At 43.4% G+C, this 19,234-nt stretch overlaps 19 non-coding genes across 19 annotated transcripts; 18 read left to right on the top strand and 1 right to left on the bottom strand.

Moving 5' to 3' along the window:
* The first annotated feature begins 479 nt into the window (after positions 1-479).
* Positions 480-556, top strand: TRNAS-GCU (transfer RNA serine (anticodon GCU)). Its single transcript has one exon. It is a non-coding gene; the product is annotated as a tRNA-Ser (tRNA).
* A 465-nt stretch (positions 557-1,021) lies between these two features.
* On the top strand, positions 1,022-1,093 carry TRNAT-UGU (transfer RNA threonine (anticodon UGU)). Its single transcript has one exon. It is a non-coding gene; the product is annotated as a tRNA-Thr (tRNA).
* Positions 1,094-1,780: 687 nt separating this feature from the next.
* On the top strand, positions 1,781-1,862 carry TRNAS-GCU (transfer RNA serine (anticodon GCU)). The gene has a single exon. It is a non-coding gene; the product is annotated as a tRNA-Ser (tRNA).
* A 546-nt stretch (positions 1,863-2,408) lies between these two features.
* Positions 2,409-2,480, top strand: TRNAT-CGU (transfer RNA threonine (anticodon CGU)). The gene has a single exon. It is a non-coding gene; the product is annotated as a tRNA-Thr (tRNA).
* A 1,488-nt stretch (positions 2,481-3,968) lies between these two features.
* Positions 3,969-4,063, bottom strand: TRNAI-UAU (transfer RNA isoleucine (anticodon UAU)). The gene is made up of 2 exons: positions 4,026-4,063; positions 3,969-4,004 (listed from the first exon to the last, which is right to left on the bottom strand). It is a non-coding gene; the product is annotated as a tRNA-Ile (tRNA).
* A 480-nt stretch (positions 4,064-4,543) lies between these two features.
* Positions 4,544-4,620, top strand: TRNAS-GCU (transfer RNA serine (anticodon GCU)). The gene has a single exon. It is a non-coding gene; the product is annotated as a tRNA-Ser (tRNA).
* Positions 4,621-5,085: 465 nt separating this feature from the next.
* TRNAT-UGU (transfer RNA threonine (anticodon UGU)) lies at positions 5,086-5,157 on the top strand. Its single transcript has one exon. It is a non-coding gene; the product is annotated as a tRNA-Thr (tRNA).
* A 687-nt stretch (positions 5,158-5,844) lies between these two features.
* On the top strand, positions 5,845-5,926 carry TRNAS-GCU (transfer RNA serine (anticodon GCU)). The gene has a single exon. It is a non-coding gene; the product is annotated as a tRNA-Ser (tRNA).
* Positions 5,927-6,472: 546 nt separating this feature from the next.
* Positions 6,473-6,544, top strand: TRNAT-CGU (transfer RNA threonine (anticodon CGU)). Its single transcript has one exon. It is a non-coding gene; the product is annotated as a tRNA-Thr (tRNA).
* A 2,601-nt stretch (positions 6,545-9,145) lies between these two features.
* TRNAT-UGU (transfer RNA threonine (anticodon UGU)) lies at positions 9,146-9,217 on the top strand. Its single transcript has one exon. It is a non-coding gene; the product is annotated as a tRNA-Thr (tRNA).
* Positions 9,218-10,521: 1,304 nt separating this feature from the next.
* Positions 10,522-10,593, top strand: TRNAT-CGU (transfer RNA threonine (anticodon CGU)). The gene has a single exon. It is a non-coding gene; the product is annotated as a tRNA-Thr (tRNA).
* Positions 10,594-12,651: 2,058 nt separating this feature from the next.
* TRNAS-GCU (transfer RNA serine (anticodon GCU)) lies at positions 12,652-12,728 on the top strand. Its single transcript has one exon. It is a non-coding gene; the product is annotated as a tRNA-Ser (tRNA).
* A 465-nt stretch (positions 12,729-13,193) lies between these two features.
* TRNAT-UGU (transfer RNA threonine (anticodon UGU)) lies at positions 13,194-13,265 on the top strand. The gene has a single exon. It is a non-coding gene; the product is annotated as a tRNA-Thr (tRNA).
* A 687-nt stretch (positions 13,266-13,952) lies between these two features.
* On the top strand, positions 13,953-14,034 carry TRNAS-GCU (transfer RNA serine (anticodon GCU)). The gene has a single exon. It is a non-coding gene; the product is annotated as a tRNA-Ser (tRNA).
* Positions 14,035-14,580: 546 nt separating this feature from the next.
* On the top strand, positions 14,581-14,652 carry TRNAT-CGU (transfer RNA threonine (anticodon CGU)). The gene has a single exon. It is a non-coding gene; the product is annotated as a tRNA-Thr (tRNA).
* A 2,058-nt stretch (positions 14,653-16,710) lies between these two features.
* Positions 16,711-16,787, top strand: TRNAS-GCU (transfer RNA serine (anticodon GCU)). The gene has a single exon. It is a non-coding gene; the product is annotated as a tRNA-Ser (tRNA).
* A 465-nt stretch (positions 16,788-17,252) lies between these two features.
* TRNAT-UGU (transfer RNA threonine (anticodon UGU)) lies at positions 17,253-17,324 on the top strand. The gene has a single exon. It is a non-coding gene; the product is annotated as a tRNA-Thr (tRNA).
* Positions 17,325-18,011: 687 nt separating this feature from the next.
* TRNAS-GCU (transfer RNA serine (anticodon GCU)) lies at positions 18,012-18,093 on the top strand. Its single transcript has one exon. It is a non-coding gene; the product is annotated as a tRNA-Ser (tRNA).
* Positions 18,094-18,639: 546 nt separating this feature from the next.
* TRNAT-CGU (transfer RNA threonine (anticodon CGU)) lies at positions 18,640-18,711 on the top strand. The gene has a single exon. It is a non-coding gene; the product is annotated as a tRNA-Thr (tRNA).
* Positions 18,712-19,234: the final 523 nt, after the last annotated feature.

The following is a 19,234-nucleotide window of genomic DNA, read 5'->3' as shown; positions in this document are numbered from 1 at the left end:
GCTGTGTTTTGGTTTTCGACATGAAACAACACCCACAAACACACACACAAGTGTACAAAAGCACCCACAAGCTCTGGCATTGTCTTTTTAGCTGACACCAAATTATGGGTGCCTTGTAGTGCCCATATTGTGCCACTGGAGCTTACCTTTTAGCCTGATATACACTTTGCCACTGATGTTCAGCCAATGGTGCAGTCAAATGTCCCTTCTACATTTTTGTCATGCTGCAGGCAGTGCCACTGGAGCCAGCATGATGCTCTTCCTCATATTCAACACGTGTCAATTGAAACACCTCCCAATGTCATCTTGGCGATGCCTATAAACACCCCAGGACTTTGATGAATTTTTCTCAACAGCAAGTGAGGCAGTTTTCCTGCAAACGGCTGGATGTACCTCAACAAGGAATGCATTGTGGTTCTATTTTGAAGATGTTTGTGTTATTACCTGTAAAGACTTGAATGCCTAACATAATCCCTGTAGACGAGGTGGCCGAGTGGTTAAGGCGATGGACTGCTAATCTGCTGTACACGCGTGGTTTCGAATCCCACCTTCGTCGATTTTAACTTTTGAAATCTTTTTTAAACATCTGCATTGCTCTAAGCACCATTGCCATTGGCTTTCAAAGAACATACAGACAAAAGTGAAAATATGCATGTTAGTTGATTAAGAAGGACACAAACAAGGTTGTCGTGTTACTGGCAGGAATGCAATCTGCTGTGCTTGACTACCCTTTGAGCCAGAATCCGGATAGAAATTTAAAAAAGCAAAGGTAATATCCATATTGTCTCTCTGCTGCCATGTACATGTTTTTTTCAACTTTCACGCATCACATCTCCTCATTAGTCACCCTAAAATTGCGCGGAATACGCACAAATTAGCTGCTCCTCAAAAAATCGGCCAGAAAAAAACAGGTCAAATCACAATCATATACATACATTCTCACACACCCTTCAAATATGTCTACCCAGTAAACATCATGTTGTGTGCTCGTTGTGTTGCTGTTATGCGTGGTAACCTGAGGGGCTCTGTAGCTCAGTGGCATAGCACTGGTCTTGTAAACCAGGGGTCGTGAGTTCGATCCTCATCAGGGCCTCCAAATGGTAATTTTCTTGAACATTGTTGAATAGGAACTGATATTGCACATTGTACCTGTGCAACCTTTTACCAATGGATTCGGGCCTATAACAAAGCCACAAGCGCAAGGTGTCTGAATAGTCTGTGGGGAAGGTCGGCTTTCTGGACCTAATTTCTTCAAGAAAAAGACCTTGATAATCTTGTGATGACAGATGCAGATGATCACGGTGAAGCCCTTACTCTATTGAACAGTACAGCGGTTCTGGGTTGCACGCCTTTCTCTATTTTCAGGGACGTTGATGTGGCAAAATTTAATTGGAAAAGGGTTATTGCCATCACTCACTATTTAAATTCAATGACATCACAGGAAGCAGCAGCATCTGAACTTTGATCTTGGCTGGAAACGTTGAATGATGCCAAACACTGGGAAACTGGAGCTTGCGTTATGCTGGTTTTACTACTAATGGTGTGCCATACGGAAGCTCAAGCACCTTCCTCTGGATTAGTGTTGTGAACCCTCCAGGAGCTCTTGTTATATTTTTCTGAACTTCAACTTGATGTGTTTATCTATCAATGGCCGGGTAAGGAAGAACGAGTCAACGATCTTGTTTCTACTATGACAAACATGATCTATTTTTCACTGACTTTGCACCACCATTGTTTTATCTCTTCTTTAAGCATGGGACTCGAGCACCGTTCCCAAGCAGACGAGGTGGCCGAGTGGTTAAGGCGATGGACTGCTAATCCATTGTGCTCTGCACGCGTGGGTTCGAATCCCACCTTCGTCGTATTTTTTCTTTATAGTCTGCATTTAAACATAGACCAAAGTCTTTCAACCTCCCTGTGAAAGACAGGAATGAGTACAGATATGGAAATAGAGATGTAAAAATAAGTTCATTGGTGCAGGCGGAGAATGAAATTAGTCAAAGACTTTCCTCGTAGGTTTCCATTCTTTACTATTATAGGAGCCAAAATCAGCGCAGTTAGTAAATTCCCAAGCTTACATCCCAAATTCTTTTTTCTTTTAGTTGTCTGCCTTTTACATGTTCCTTTTGCCATCATTCTGACCTGCTATCTAAACTCATGAACCTGTTCAGCATCCTACTCAATACATACATACCCGTAAAAGTACATACTCAAACAGATACCGACAATGTATCACCAACATAAGCACACACGCTTTCGCAAATCAGATGTATGATGACGTACTGAACACATGCAGAGATATACAGCCATTTTTACACAACCAGAAATTCATATACCTGGAGATCTACCTAGGTAAAACCCATGGTTTCTTTGCACTTTCTGTTGTTGGCTGTGAGCAAGCAGCAGGTGGCCTTGTAGCTCAGTGGCAGAGCACTGGTCTCGTAAACCAGGGGTCATGAGTTCAAACCTCATCAGGGCCTCGGGCGGATTATTTTCAAAAAGCACGGGGAAGAGAAGCCAGAGTTGCACCATCTACAGAGAACCTTTTATGACGGGATGCATCCTCATAATTGAAGTCTTCCACAGAAGGAGTGAAATTGAGTTCGAGAGGAAGGCCTAATGTTTTCAGGCAAAGACTGACAAAAACCTTGCAATGTCGCATGTAGCTGCTTTGGTGAAAAGACTGTTCAAGTTCACAATGCAACGGAGGGGTGTTCCCCATCTCCATACAATCATCTCTTTGATAATGTAAACGTGCCAGGCGTGTTGAAAGACAAAGACAGACACAACCGCACATACCAGTTGAAGAAAGACAGCCAGCAAACACATTTGTATAGAGGTAAGCAAGCCTCAATTAGAGATGTGAGTCCCTCCGTTTCTGCGGGAGTCCACAAGTTTAATAAAAAATGAACACATATCTTTCATGTTCTAATGATTACCAATCTTTCTGATTAGCTCTGCATAGCTCCAATGGCTATGTGTGTGTGTGTGTGTGTATGTGCCCGTGTGTGTAGGGGAAGGGGTCGGTAGATGTGTTCACGCAGAGCAAGTTGCATACATCGCCAACAGCCATTCTCTCCTGCTCCTGTGCATCCAGTTCGGAAGCGAACCCACCCAATTGTTCTATATGTCTGCTACCCTGACCGCATTCACACATCATTGGCTATTAGTATGCAGCTTGTGGGCGCTGTCAATGGGATATAAGCACCATTCCCCATGTCTGCAATAGCTAGACCAGATTCTGAGGTATGATGAGCAGGGGTCCAGGCACTTCGCCTGACAAACGCCGGGCTTAGCCCTGCCGGGCCTAGCCCTGAGGGGCCTAACTGGGCATGGCCCTGTGTAAGGTAGGGTGAGCAGGGGACCACTTGCAACTAACCTTCGGCACCAATCAGGCATGGAGAGGTCTGTGCAAATGCCCAGCCCTTTAGCAATCTCGATCTGCAAAACCTTCAACTCCTAATTCTCATGGCTCCCAGAAGCCCTAGCCCATATGCAAATGAGGCGAGTTCCTATCAGCATCCTTGTTCTGCTTGATTTTATCAAAGTGACTGCCTGATTAGTGAAAGGGTATTTATTCTCAGAGGTTTGCTTCAAAGGCGATAATGCAGTAAATAGACAACATTATTCTTTGTAAGTTGATATTGTCTCCTGGATCCTACTCCAGTAACCCTTTTTCTACCTTTACAAATGTCTTCCGTAAGTGGTGCTCAGCAGAAAATGGAGTATAATAACAGTTGACATTTTTTATTTTCTGTTCTATTTTCAAAAACCCTCCGTAGCTGTATTTAAAGCGCAAACACCCCATAAATAACTTGCAATGAGTATTCCATGTCTAAAAGGCAGAGGAGCTGTCATACAACATTAACTGACAATCAAGGAAACCTTGAGGTGAACCAAAAAATGTCCAGAACATTTATTGGTTCAATAATTCAGTTTTGAGGTGAATTAGTAAAAAGTTCCAAAGTTGCTCCAGGTGAGGCTTGAACTCACAACCTCGGCATTGCTCACTGCATGTACTGCTGTATAAGTACCGCGCGCTAACCGATTGCGCCACTGGAGCTGCTGTGTTTTGGTTTTCGACATGAAACTACACCCACAAACACACACACAAGTGTACAAAAGCACCCACAAGCTCTGGCATTGTCTTTTTAGCTGACACCAAATTGTGGGTGCCTTGTAGTGCCCATATTGTGCCACTGGAGCTTACCTTTTAGCCTGATATACACTTTGCCACTGATGTTCAGCCAATGGTGCAGTCAAATGTCCCTTCTACATTTTTGTCATGCTGCAGGCAGTGCCACTGGAGCCAGCATGATGCTCTTCCTCATATTCAACACGTGTCAATTGAAACACCTCCCAATGTCATCTTGGCGATGCCTATAAACACCCCAGGACTTTGATGAATTTTTCTCAACAGCAAGTGAGGCAGTTTTCCTGCAAACGGCTGGATGTACCTCAACAAGGAACGCATTGTGGTTCTATTTTGAAGATGTTTGTGTTATTACCTGTAAAGACTTGAATGCCTAACATAATCCCTGTAGACGAGGTGGCCGAGTGGTTAAGGCGATGGACTGCTAATCTGCTGTACACGCGTGGTTTCGAATCCCACCTTCGTCGATTTTAACTTTTGAAATCTTTTTTAAACATCTGCATTGCTCTAAGCACCATTGCCATTGGCTTTCAAAGAACATACAGACAAAAGTGAAAATATGCATGTTAGTTGATTAAGAAGGACACAAACAAGGTTGTCGTGTTACTGGCAGGAATCCAATCTGCTGTGCTTGACTACCCTTTGAGCCAGAATCCGGATAGAAATTTAAAAAAGCAAAGGTAATATCCATATTGTCTCTCTGCTGCCATGTACATGTTTTTTTCAACTTTCACGCATCACATCTCCTCATTAGTCACCCTAAAATTGCGCGGAATACGCACAAATTAGCTGCTCCTCAAAAAATCGGCCAGAAAAAAACAGGTCAAATCACAATCATATACATACATTCTCACACACCCTTCAAATATGTCTACCCAGTAAACATCATGTTGTGTGCTCGTTGTGTTGCTGTTATGCGTGGTAACCTGAGGGGCTCTGTAGCTCAGTGGCAGAGCACTGGTCTTGTAAACCAGGGGTCTTGAGTTCGATCCTCATCAGGGCCTCCAAATGGTAATTTTCTTGAACATTGTTGAATAGGAACTGATATTGCACATTGTACCTGTGCAACCTTTTACCAATGGATTCAGGCCTATAACAAAGCCACAAGCGCAAGGTGTCTGAATAGTCTGTGGGGAAGGTCGGCTTTCTGGACCTAATTTCTTCAAGAAAAAGACCTTGATAATCTTGTGATGACAGATGCAGATGATCACGGTGAAGCCCTTACTCTATTGAACAGTACAGCGGTTCTGGGTTGCACGCCTTTCTCTATTTTCAGGGACGTTGATGTGGCAAAATTTAATTGGAAAAGGGTTATTGCCATCACTCACTATTTAAATTCAATGACATCACAGGAAGCAGCAGCATCTGAACTTTGATCTTGGCTGGAAACGTTGAATGATGCCAAACACTGGGAAACTGGAGCTTGCGTTATGCTGGTTTTACTACTAATGGTGTGCCATACGGAAGCTCAAGCACCTTCCTCTGGATTAGTGTTGTGAACCCTCCAGGAGCTCTTGTTATATTTTTCTGAACTTCAACTTGATGTGTTTATCTATCAATGGCCGGGTAAGGAAGAACGAGTCAACGATCTTGTTTCTACTATGACAAACATGATCTATTTTTCACTGACTTTGCACCACCATTGTTTTATCTCTTCTTTAAGCATGGGACTCGAGCACCGTTCCCAAACAGACGAGGTGGCCGAGTGGTTAAGGCGATGGACTGCTAATCCATTGTGCTCTGCACGCGTGGGTTCGAATCCCACCTTCGTCGTATTTTTTCTTTATAGTCTGCATTTAAACATAGACCAAAGTCTTTCAACCTCCCTGTGAAAGACAGGAATGAGTACAGATATGGAAATAGAGATGTAAAAATAAGTTCATTGGTGCAGGCGGAGAATGAAATTAGTCAAAGACTTTCCTCGTAGGTTTCCATTCTTTACTATTATAGGAGCCAAAATCAGCGCAGTTAGTAAATTCCCAAGCTTACATCCCAAATTCTTTTTTCTTTTAGTTGTCTGCCTTTTACATGTTCCTTTTGCCATCATTCTGACCTGCTATCTAAACTCATGAACCTGTTCAGCATCCTACTCAATACATACATACCCGTAAAAGTACATACTCAAACGGATACCGACAATGTATCACCAACATAAGCACACACGCTTTCGCAAATCAGATGTATGATGACGTACTGAACACATGCAGAGATATACAGCCATTTTTACACAACCAGAAATTCATATACCTGGAGATCTACCTAGGTAAAACCCATGGTTTCTTTGCACTTTCTGTTGTTGGCTGTGAGCAAGCAGCAGGTGGCCTTGTAGCTCAGTGGCAGAGCACTGGTCTCGTAAACCAGGGGTCATGAGTTCAAACCTCATCAGGGCCTCGGGCGGATTATTTTCAAAAAGCACGGGGAAGAGAAGCCAGAGTTGCACCATCTACAGAGAACCTTTTATGACGGGATGCATCCTCATAATTGAAGTCTTCCACAGAAGGAGTGAAATAGAGTTCGAGAGGAAGGCCTAATGTTTTCAGGCAAAGACTGACAAAAACCTTGCAATGTCGCATGTAGCTGCTTTGGTGAAAAGACTGTTCAAGTTCACAATGCAACGGAGGGGTGTTCCCCATCTCCATACAATCATCTCTTTGATAATGTAAACGTGCCAGGCGTGTTGAAAGACAAAGACAGACACAACCGCACATACCAGTTGAAGAAAGACAGCCAGCAAACACATTTGTATAGAGGTAAGCAAGCCTCAATTAGAGATGTGAGTCCCTCCGTTTCTGCGGGAGTCCACAAGTTTAATAAAAAATGAACACATATCTTTCATGTTCTAATGATTACCAATCTTTCTGATTAGCTCTGCATAGCTCCAATGGCTATGTGTGTGTGTGTGTGTGTATGTGCCCGTGTGTGTAGGGGAAGGGGTCGGTAGATGTGTTCACGCAGAGCAAGTTGCATACATCGCCAACAGCCATTCTCTCCTGCTCCTGTGCATCCAGTTCGGAAGCGAACCCACCCAATTGTTCTATATGTCTGCTACCCTGACCGCATTCACACATCATTGGCTATTAGTATGCAGCTTGTGGGCGCTGTCAATGGGATATAAGCACCATTCCCCATGTCTGCAATAGCTAGACCAGATTCTGAGGTATGATGAGCAGGGGTCCAGGCACTTCGCCTGACGAACGCCGGGCTTAGCCCTGCCGGGCCTAGCCCTGAGGGGCCTAACTGGGCATGGCCCTGTGTAAGGTAGGGTGAGCAGGGGACCACTTGCAACTAACCTTCGGCACCAATCAGGCATGGAGAGGTCTGTGCAAATGCCCAGCCCTTTAGCAATCTCGATCTGCAAAACCTTCAACTCCTAATTCTCATGGCTCCCAGAAGCCCTAGCCCATATGCAAATGAGGCGAGTTCCTATCAGCATCCTTGTTCTGCTTGATTTTATCAAAGTGACTGCCTGATTAGTGAAAGGGTATTTATTCTCAGAGGTTTGCTTCAAAGGCGATAATGCAGTAAATAGACAACATTATTCTTTGTAAGTTGATATTGTCTCCTGGATCCTACTCCAGTAACCCTTTTTCTACCTTTACAAATGTCTTCCGTAAGTGGTGCTCAGCAGAAAATGGAGTATAATAACAGTTGACATTTTTTATTTTCTGTTCTATTTTCAAAAACCCTCCGTAGCTGTATTTAAAGCGCAAACACCCCATAAATAACTTGCAATGAGTATTCCATGTCTAAAAGGCAGAGGAGCTGTCATACAACATTAACTGACAATCAAGGAAACCTTGAGGTGAACCAAAAAATGTCCAGAACATTTATTGGTTCAATAATTCAGTTTTGAGGTGAATTAGTAAAAAGTTCCAAAGTTGCTCCAGGTGAGGCTTGAACTCACAACCTCGGCATTGCTCACTGCATGTACTGCTGTATAAGTACCGCGCGCTAATTGCGCCACTGGAGCTGCTGTGTTTTGGTTTTCGACATGAAACTACACCCACAAACACACACACAAGTGTACAAAAGCACCCACAAGCTCTGGCATTGTCTTTTTAGCTGACACCAAATTATGGGTGCCTTGTAGTGCCCATATTGTGCCACTGGAGCTTACCTTTTAGCCTGATATACACTTTGCCACTGATGTTCAGCCAATGGTGCAGTCAAATGTCCCTTCTACATTTTTGTCATGCTGCAGGCAGTGCCACTGGAGCCAGCATGATGCTCTTCCTCATATTCAAAACGTGTCAATTGAAACACCTCCCAATGTCATCTTGGCGATGCCTATAAACACCCCAGGACTTTGATGAATTTTTCTCAACAGCAAGTGAGGCAGTTTTCCTGCAAACGGCTGGATGTACCTCAACAAGGAACGCATTGTGGTTCTATTTTGAAGATGTTTGTGTTATTACCTGTAAAGACTTGAATGCCTAACATAATCCCTGTAGACGAGGTGGCCGAGTGGTTAAGGCGATGGACTGCTAATCTGCTGTACACGCGTGGTTTCGAATCCCACCTTGGTCGATTTTAACTTTTGAAATCTTTTTTAAACATCTGCATTGCTCTAAGCACCATTGCCATTGGCTTTCAAAGAACATACAGACAAAAGTGAAAATATGCATGTTAGTTGATTAAGAAGGACACAAACAAGGTTGTCGTGTTACTGGCAGGAATGCAATCTGCTGTGCTTGACTACCCTTTGAGCCAGAATCCGGATAGAAATTTAAAAAAGCAAAGGTAATATCCATATTGTCTCTCTGCTGCCATGTACATGTTTTTTTCAACTTTCACGCATCACATCTCCTCATTAGTCACCCTAAAATTGCGCGGAATACGCACAAATTAGCTGCTCCTCAAAAAATCGGCCAGAAAAAAACAGGTCAAATCACAATCATATACATACATTCTCACACACCCTTCAAATATGTCTACCCAGTAAACATCATGTTGTGTGCTCGTTGTGTTGCTGTTATGCGTGGTAACCTGAGGGGCTCTGTAGCTCAGTGGCAGAGCACTGGTCTTGTAAACCAGGGGTCGTGAGTTCGATCCTCATCAGGGCCTCCAAATGGTAATTTTCTTGAACATTGTTGAATAGGAACTGATATTGCACATTGTACCTGTGCAACCTTTTACCAATGGATTCGGGCCTATAACAAAGCCACAAGCGCAAGGTGTCTGAATAGTCTGTGGGGAAGGTCGGCTTTCTGGACCTAATTTCTTCAAGAAAAAGACCTTGATAATCTTGTGATGACAGATGCAGATGATCACGGTGAAGCCCTTACTCTATTGAACAGTACAGCGGTTCTGGGTTGCACGCCTTTCTCTATTTTCAGGGACGTTGATGTGGCAAAATTTAATTGGAAAAGGGTTATTGCCATCACTCACTATTTAAATTCAATGACATCACAGGAAGCAGCAGCATCTGAACTTTGATCTTGGCTGGAAACGTTGAATGATGCCAAACACTGGGAAACTGGAGCTTGCGTTATGCTGGTTTTACTACTAATGGTGTGCCATACGGAAGCTCAAGCACCTTCCTCTGGATTAGTGTTGTGAACCCTCCAGGAGCTCTTGTTATATTTTTCTGAACTTCAACTTGATGTGTTTATCTATCAATGGCCGGGTAAGGAAGAACGAGTCAACGATCTTGTTTCTACTATGACAAACATGATCTATTTTTCACTGACTTTGCACCACCATTGTTTTATCTCTTCTTTAAGCATGGGACTCGAGCACCGTTCCCAAACAGACGAGGTGGCCGAGTGGTTAAGGCGATGGACTGCGCTCTGCACGCGTGGGTTCGAATCCCACCTTCGTCGTATTTTTTCTTTATAGTCTGCATTTAAACATAGACCAAAGTCTTTCAACCTCCCTGTGAAAGACAGGAATGAGTACAGATATGGAAATAGAGATGTAAAAATAAGTTCATTGGTGCAGGCGGAGAATGAAATTAGTCAAAGACTTTCCTCGTAGGTTTCCATTCTTTACTATTATAGGAGCCAAAATCAGCGCAGTTAGTAAATTCCCAAGCTTACATCCCAAATTCTTTTTTCTTTTAGTTGTCTGCCTTTTACATGTTCCTTTTGCCATCATTCTGACCTGCTATCTAAACTCATGAACCTGTTCAGCATCCTACTCAATACATACATACCCGTAAAAGTACATACTCAAACGCATACCGACAATGTATCACCAACATAAGCACACACGCTTTCGCAAATCAGATGTATGATGACGTACTGAACACATGCAGAGATATACAGCCATTTTTACACAACCAGAAATTCATATACCTGGAGATCTACCTAGGTAAAACCCATGGTTTCTTTGCACTTTCTGTTGTTGGCTGTGAGCAAGCAGCAGGTGGCCTTGTAGCTCAGTGGCAGAGCACTGGTCTCGTAAACCAGGGGTCATGAGTTCAAACCTCATCAGGGCCTCGGGCGGATTATTTTCAAAAAGCACGGGGAAGAGAAGCCAGAGTTGCACCATCTACAGAGAACCTTTTATGACGGGATGCATCCTCATAATTGAAGTCTTCCACAGAAGGAGTGAAATAGAGTTCGAGAGGAAGGCCTAATGTTTTCAGGCAAAGACTGACAAAAACCTTGCAATGTCGCATGTAGCTGCTTTGGTGAAAAGACTGTTCAAGTTCACAATGCAACGGAGGGGTGTTCCCCATCTCCATACAATCATCTCTTTGATAATGTAAACGTGCCAGGCGTGTTGAAAGACAAAGACAGACACAACCGCACATACCAGTTGAAGAAAGACAGCCAGCAAACACATTTGTATAGAGGTAAGCAAGCCTCAATTAGAGATGTGAGTCCCTCCGTTTCTGCGGGAGTCCACAAGTTTAATAAAAAATGAACACATATCTTTCATGTTCTAATGATTACCAATCTTTCTGATTAGCTCTGCATAGCTCCAATGGCTATGTGTGTGTGTGTGTGTGTATGTGCCCGTGTGTTAGGGGAAGGGGTCGGTAGATGTGTTCACGCAGAGCAAGTTGCATACATCGCCAACAGCCATTCTTTCCTGCTCCTGTGCATCCAGTTCGGAAGCGAACCCACCCAATTGTTCTATATGTCTGCTACCCTGACCGCATTCACACATCATTGGCTATTAGTATGCAGCTTGTGGGCGCTGTCAATGGGATATAAGCACCATTCCCCATGTCTGCAATAGCTAGACCAGATTCTGAGGTATGATGAGCAGGGGTCCAGGCACTTCGCCTGACAAACGCCGGGCTTAGCCCTGCCGGGCCTAGCCCTGAGGGGCCTAACTGGGCATGGCCCTGTGTAAGGTAGGGTGAGCAGGGGACCACTTGCAACTAACCTTCGGCACCAATCAGGCATGGAGAGGTCTGTGCAAATGCCCAGCCCTTTAGCAATCTCGATCTGCAAAACCTTCAACTCCTAATTCTCATGGCTCCCAGAAGCCCTAGCCCATATGCAAATGAGGCGAGTTCCTATCAGCATCCTTGTTCTGCTTGATTTTATCAAAGTGACTGCCTGATTAGTGAAAGGGTATTTATTCTCAGAGGTTTGCTTCAAAGGCGATAATGCAGTAAATAGACAACATTATTCTTTGTAAGTTGATATTGTCTCCTGGATCCTACTCCAGTAACCCTTTTTCTACCTTTACAAATGTCTTCCGTAAGTGGTGCTCAACAGAAAATGGAGTATAATAACAGTTGACATTTTTTATTTTCTGTTCTATTTTCAAAAACCCTCCGTAGCTGTATTTAAAGCGCAAACACCCCATAAATAACTTGCAATGAGTATTCCATGTCTAAAAGGCAGAGGAGCTGTCATACAACATTAACTGACAATCAAGGAAACCTTGAGGTGAACCAAAAAATGTCCAGAACATTTATTGGTTCAATAATTCAGTTTTGAGGTGAATTAGTAAAAAGTTCCAAAGTTGCTCCAGGTGAGGCTTGAACTCACAACCTCGGCATTGCTCACTGCATGTACTGCTGTATAAGTACCGCGCGCTAATTGCGCCACTGGAGCTGCTGTGTTTTGGTTTTCGACATGAAACTACACCCACAAACACACACACAAGTGTACAAAAGCACCCACAAGCTCTGGCATTGTCTTTTTAGCTGACACCAAATTATGGGTGCCTTGTAGTGCCCATATTGTGCCACTGGAGCTTACCTTTTAGCCTGATATACACTTTGCCACTGATGTTCAGCCAATGGTGCAGTCAAATGTCCCTTCTACATTTTTGTCATGCTGCAGGCAGTGCCACTGGAGCCAGCATGATGCTCTTCCTCATATTCAAAACGTGTCAATTGAAACACCTCCCAATGTCATCTTGGCGATGCCTATAAACACCCCAGGACTTTGATGAATTTTTCTCAACAGCAAGTGAGGCAGTTTTCCTGCAAACGGCTGGATGTACCTCAACAAGGAACGCATTGTGGTTCTATTTTGAAGATGTTTGTGTTATTACCTGTAAAGACTTGAATGCCTAACATAATCCCTGTAGACGAGGTGGCCGAGTGGTTAAGGCGATGGACTGCTAATCTGCTGTACACGCGTGGTTTCGAATCCCACCTTCGTCGATTTTAACTTTTGAAATCTTTTTTAAACATCTGCATTGCTCTAAGCACCATTGCCATTGGCTTTCAAAGAACATACAGACAAAAGTGAAAATATGCATGTTAGTTGATTAAGAAGGACACAAACAAGGTTGTCGTGTTACTGGCAGGAATGCAATCTGCTGTGCTTGACTACCCTTTGAGCCAGAATCCGGATAGAAATTTAAAAAAGCAAAGGTAATATCCATATTGTCTCTCTGCTGCCATGTACATGTTTTTTTCAACTTTCACGCATCACATCTCCTCATTAGTCACCCTAAAATTGCGCGGAATACGCACAAATTAGCTGCTCCTCAAAAAATCGGCCAGAAAAAAACAGGTCAAATCACAATCATATACATACATTCTCACACACCCTTCAAATATGTCTACCCAGTAAACATCATGTTGTGTGCTCGTTGTGTTGCTGTTATGCGTGGTAACCTGAGGGGCTCTGTAGCTCAGTGGCAGAGCACTGGTCTTGTAAACCAGGGGTCGTGAGTTCGATCCTCATCAGGGCCTCCAAATGGTAATTTTCTTGAACATTGTTGAATAGGAACTGATATTGCACATTGTACCTGTGCAACCTTTTACCAATGGATTCGGGCCTATAACAAAGCCACAAGCGCAAGGTGTCTGAATAGTCTGTGGGGAAGGTCGGCTTTCTGGGCCTAATTTCTTCAAGAAAAAGACCTTGATAATCTTGTGATGACAGATGCAGATGATCACGGTGAAGCCCTTACTCTATTGAACAGTACAGCGGTTCTGGGTTGCACGCCTTTCTCTATTTTCAGGGACGTTGATGTGGCAAAATTTAATTGGAAAAGGGTTATTGCCATCACTCACTATTTAAATTCAATGACATCACACGAAGCAGCAGCATCTGAACTTTGATCTTGGCTGGAAACGTTGAATGATGCCAAACACTGGGAAACTGGAGCTTGCGTTATGCTGGTTTTACTACTAATGGTGTGCCATACGGAAGCTCAAGCACCTTCCTCTGGATTAGTGTTGTGAACCCTCCAGGAGCTCTTGTTATATTTTTCTGAACTTCAACTTGATGTGTTTATCTATCAATGGCCGGGTAAGGAAGAACGAGTCAACGATCTTGTTTCTACTATGACAAACATGATCTATTTTTCACTGACTTTGCACCACCATTGTTTTATCTCTTCTTTAAGCATGGGACTCGAGCACCGTTCCCAAACAGACGAGGTGGCCGAGTGGTTAAGGCGATGGACTGCTAATCCATTGTGCTCTGCACGCGTGGGTTCGAATCCCACCTTCGTCGTATTTTTTCTTTATAGTCTGCATTTAAACATAGACCAAAGTCTTTCAACCTCCCTGTGAAAGACAGGAATGAGTACAGATATGGAAATAGAGATGTAAAAATAAGTTCATTGGTGCAGGCGGAGAATGAAATTAGTCAAAGACTTTCCTCGTAGGTTTCCATTCTTTACTATTATAGGAGCCAAAATCAGCGCAGTTAGTAAATTCCCAAGCTTACATCCCAAATTCTTTTTTCTTTTAGTTGTCTGCCTTTTACATGTTCCTTTTGCCATCATTCTGACCTGCTATCTAAACTCATGAACCTGTTCAGCATCCTACTCAATACATACATACCCGTAAAAGTACATACTCAAACGCATACCGACAATGTATCACCAACATAAGCACACACGCTTTCGCAAATCAGATGTATGATGACGCACTGAACACATGCAGAGATATACAGCCATTTTTACACAACCAGAAATTCATATACCTGGAGATCTACCTAGGTAAAACCCATGGTTTCTTTGCACTTTCTGTTGTTGGCTGTGAGCAAGCAGCAGGTGGCCTTGTAGCTCAGTGGCAGAGCACTGGTCTCGTAAACCAGGGGTCATGAGTTCAAACCTCATCAGGGCCTCGGGCGGATTATTTTCAAAAAGCACGGGGAAGAGAAGCCAGAGTTGCACCATCTACAGAGAACCTTTTATGACGGGATGCATCCTCATAATTGAAGTCTTCCACAGAAGGAGTGAAATAGAGTTCGAGAGGAAGGCCTAATGTTTTCAGGCAAAGACTGACAAAAACCTTGCAATGTCGCATGTAGCTGCTTTGGTGAAAAGACTGTTCAAGTTCACAATGCAACGGAGGGGTGTTCCCCATCTCCATACAATCATCTCTTTGATAATGTAAACGTGCCAGGCGTGTTGAAAGACAAAGACAGACACAACCGCACATACCAGTTGAAGAAAGACAGCCAGCAAACACATTTGTATAGAGGTAAGCAAGCCTCAATTAGAGATGTGAGTCCCTCCGTTTCTGCGGGAGTCCACAAGTTTAATAAAAAATGAACACATATCTTTCATGTTCTAATGATTACCAATCTTTCTGATTAGCTCTGCATAGCTCCAATGGCTATGTGTGTGTGTGTGTGTGTATGTGCCCGTGTGTGTAGGGGAAGGGGTCGGTAGATGTGTTCACGCAGAGCAAGTTGCATACATCGCCAACAGCCATTCTCTCCTGCTCCTGTGCATCCAGTTCGGAAGCGAACCCACCCAATTGTTCTATATGTCTGCTACCCTGACCGCATTCACACATCATTGGCTATTAGTATGCAGCTTGTGGGCGCTGTCAATGGGATATAAGCACCATTCCCCATGTCTGCAATAGCTAGACCAGATTCTGAGGTATGATGAGCAGGGGTCCAGGCACTTCGCCTGACAAACGCTGGCTTAGCCCTGCCGGGCCTAGCCCTGAGGGGCCTAACTGGGCATGGCCCTGTGTAAGGTAGGGTGAGCAGGGGACCACTTGCAACTAACCTTCGGCACCAATCAGGCATGGAGAGGTCTGTGCAAATGCCCAGCCCTTTAGCAATCTCGATCTGCAAAACCTTCAACTCCTAATTCTCATGGCTCCCAGAAGCCCTAGCCCATATGCAAATGAGGCGAGTTCCTATCAGCATCCTTGTTCTGCTTGATTTTATCAAAGTGACTGCCTGATTAGTGAAAGGGTATTTATTCTCAGAGGTTTGCTTCAAAGGCGATAATGCAGTAAATAGACAACATTATTCTTTGTAAGTTGATATTGTCTCCTGGATCCTACTCCAGTAACCCTTTTTCTACCTTTACAAATGTCTTCCGTAAGTGGTGCTCAGCAGAAAATGGAGTATAATAACAGTTGACATTTTTTATTTTCTGTTCTATTTTCAAAAACCCTCCGTAGCTGTATTTAAAGCGCAAACACCCCATAAATAACTTGCAATGAGTATTCCATGTCTAAAAGGCAGAGGAGCTGTCATACAACATTAACTGACAATCAAGGAAACCTTGAGGTGAACCAAAAAATGTCCAGAACATTTATTGGTTCAATAATTCAGTTTTGAGGTGAATTAGTAAAAAGTTCCAAAGTTGCTCCAGGTGAGGCTTGAACTCGCAACCTCGGCATTGCTCACTGCATGTACTGCTGTATAAGTACCGCGCGCTAATTGCGCCACTGGAGCTGCTGTGTTTTGGTTTTCGACATGAAACTACACCCACAAACACACACACAAGTGTACAAAAGCACCCACAAGCTCTGGCATTGTCTTTTTAGCTGACACCAAATTATGGGTGCCTTGTAGTGCCCATATTGTGCCACTGGAGCTTACCTTTTAGCCTGATATACACTTTGCCACTGATGTTCAGCCAATGGTGCAGTCAAATGTCCCTTCTACATTTTTGTCATGCTGCAGGCAGTGCCACTGGAGCCAGCATGATGCTCTTCCTCATATTCAACACGTGTCAATTGAAACACCTCCCAATGTCATCTTGGCGATGCCTATAAACACCCCAGGACTTTGATGAATTTTTCTCAACAGCAAGTGAGGCAGTTTTCCTGCAAACGGCTGGATGTACCTCAACAAGGAACGCATTGTGGTTCTATTTTGAAGATGTTTGTGTTATTACCTGTAAAGACTTGAATGCCTAACATAATCCCTGTAGACGAGGTGGCCGAGTGGTTAAGGCGATGGACTGCTAATCTGCTGTACACGCGTGGTTTCGAATCCCACCTTCGTCGATTTTAACTTTTGAAATCTTTTTTAAACATCTGCATTGCTCTAAGCACCATTGCCATTGGCTTTCAAAGAACATACAGACAAAAGTGAAAATATGCATGTTAGTTGATTAAGAAGGACACAAACAAGGTTGTCGTGTTACTGGCAGGAATGCAATCTGCTGTGCTTGACTACCCTTTGAGCCAGAATCCGGATAGAAATTTAAAAAAGCAAAGGTAATATCCATATTGTCTCTCTGCTGACATGTACATGTTTTTTTCAACTTTCACGCATCACATCTCCTCATTAGTCACCCTAAAATTGCGCGGAATACGCACAAATTAGCTGCTCCTCAAAAAATCGGCCAGAAAAAAACAGGTCAAATCACAATCATATACATACATTCTCACACACCCTTCAAATATGTCTACCCAGTAAACATCATGTTGTGTGCTCGTTGTGTTGCTGTTATGCGTGGTAACCTGAGGGGCTCTGTAGCTCAGTGGCAGAGCACTGGTCTTGTAAACTAGGGGTCGTGAGTTCGATCCTCATCAGGGCCTCCAAATGGTAATTTTCTTGAACATTGTTGAATAGGAACTGATATTGCACATTGTACCTGTGCAACCTTTTACCAATGGATTCGGGCCTATAACAAAGCCACAAGCGCAAGGTGTCTGAATAGTCTGTGGGGAAGGTCGGCTTTCTGGACCTAATTTCTTCAAGAAAAAGACCTTGATAATCTTGTGATGACAGATGCAGATGATCACGGTGAAGCCCTTACTCTATTGAACAGTACAGCGGTTCTGGGTTGCACGCCTTTCTCTATTTTCAGGGACGTTGATGTGGCAAAATTTAATTGGAAAAGGGTTATTGCCATCACTCACTATTTAAATTCAATGACATCACAGGAAGCAGCAGCATCTGAACTTTGATCTTGGCTGGAAACGTTGAATGATGCCAAACACTGGGAAACTGGAGCTTGCGTTATGCTGGTTTTACTACTAATGGTGTGCCATACGGAAGCTCAAGCACCTTCCTCTGGATTAGTGTTGTGAACCCTCCAGGAGCTCTTGTTATATTTTTCTGAACTTCAACTTGATGTGTTTATCTATCAATGGCCGGGTAAGGAAGAACGAGTCAACGATCTTGTTTCTACTATGACAAACATGATCTATTTTTCACTGACTTTGCACCACCATTGTTTTATCTCTTCTTTAAGCATGGGACTCGAGCACCGTTCCCAAACAGACGAGGTGGCCGAGTGGTTAAGGCGATGGACTGCTAATCCATTGTGCTCTGCACGCGTGGGTTCGAATCCCACCTTCGTCGTATTTTTTCTTTATAGTCTGCATTTAAACATAGACCAAAGTCTTTCAACCTCCCTGTGAAAGACAGGAATGAGTACAGATATGGAAATAGAGATGTAAAAATAAGTTCATTGGTGCAGGCGGAGAATGAAATTAGTCAAAGACTTTCCTCGTAGGTTTCCATTCTTTACTATTATAGGAGCCAAAATCAGCGCAGTTAGTAAATTCCCAAGCTTACATCCCAAATTCTTTTTTCTTTTAGTTGTCTGCCTTTTACATGTTCCTTTTGCCATCATTCTGACCTGCTATCTAAACTCATGAACCTGTTCAGCATCCTACTCAATACATACATACCCGTAAAAGTACATACTCAAACGCATACCGACAATGTATCACCAACATAAGCACACACGCTTTCGCAAATCAGATGTATGATGACGTACTGAACACATGCAGAGATATACAGCCATTTTTACACAACCAGAAATTCATATACCTGGAGATCTACCTAGATAAAACCCATGGTTTCTTTGCACTTTCTGTTGTTGGCTGTGAGCAAGCAGCAGGTGGCCTTGTAGCTCAGTGGCAGAGCACTGGTCTCGTAAACCAGGGGTCATGAGTTCAAACCTCATCAGGGCCTCGGGCGGATTATTTTCAAAAAGCACGGGGAAGAGAAGCCAGAGTTGCACCATCTACAGAGAACCTTTTATGACGGGATGCATCCTCATAATTGAAGTCTTCCACAGAAGGAGTGAAATAGAGTTCGAGAGGAAGGCCTAATGTTTTCAGGCAAAGACTGACAAAAACCTTGCAATGTCGCATGTAGCTGCTTTGGTGAAAAGACTGTTCAAGTTCACAATGCAACGAAGGGGTGTTCCCCATCTCCATACAATCATCTCTTTGATAATGTAAACGTGCCAGGCGTGTTGAAAGACAAAGACAGACACAACCGCACATACCAGTTGAAGAAAGACAGCCAGCAAACACATTTGTATAGAGGTAAGCAAGCCTCAATTAGAGATGTGAGTCCCTCCGTTTCTGCGGGAGTCCACAAGTTTAATAAAAAATGAACACATATCTTTCATGTTCTAATGATTACCAATCTTTCTGATTAGCTCTGCATAGCTCCAATGGCTATGTGTGTGTGTGTGTGTGTATGTGCC

This window comes from Ambystoma mexicanum, chromosome 13 (genome assembly GCF_040938575.1).
Source record: "Ambystoma mexicanum isolate Mex_15411 chromosome 13, UKY_AmexF1_1, whole genome shotgun sequence".
In the NCBI taxonomy this organism is placed as follows: Eukaryota; Metazoa; Chordata; class Amphibia; order Caudata; family Ambystomatidae; genus Ambystoma; species Ambystoma mexicanum.
Note: the sequence above shows the minus strand (reverse complement) of the source record. Positions and strands in the feature narration are given on the sequence as shown.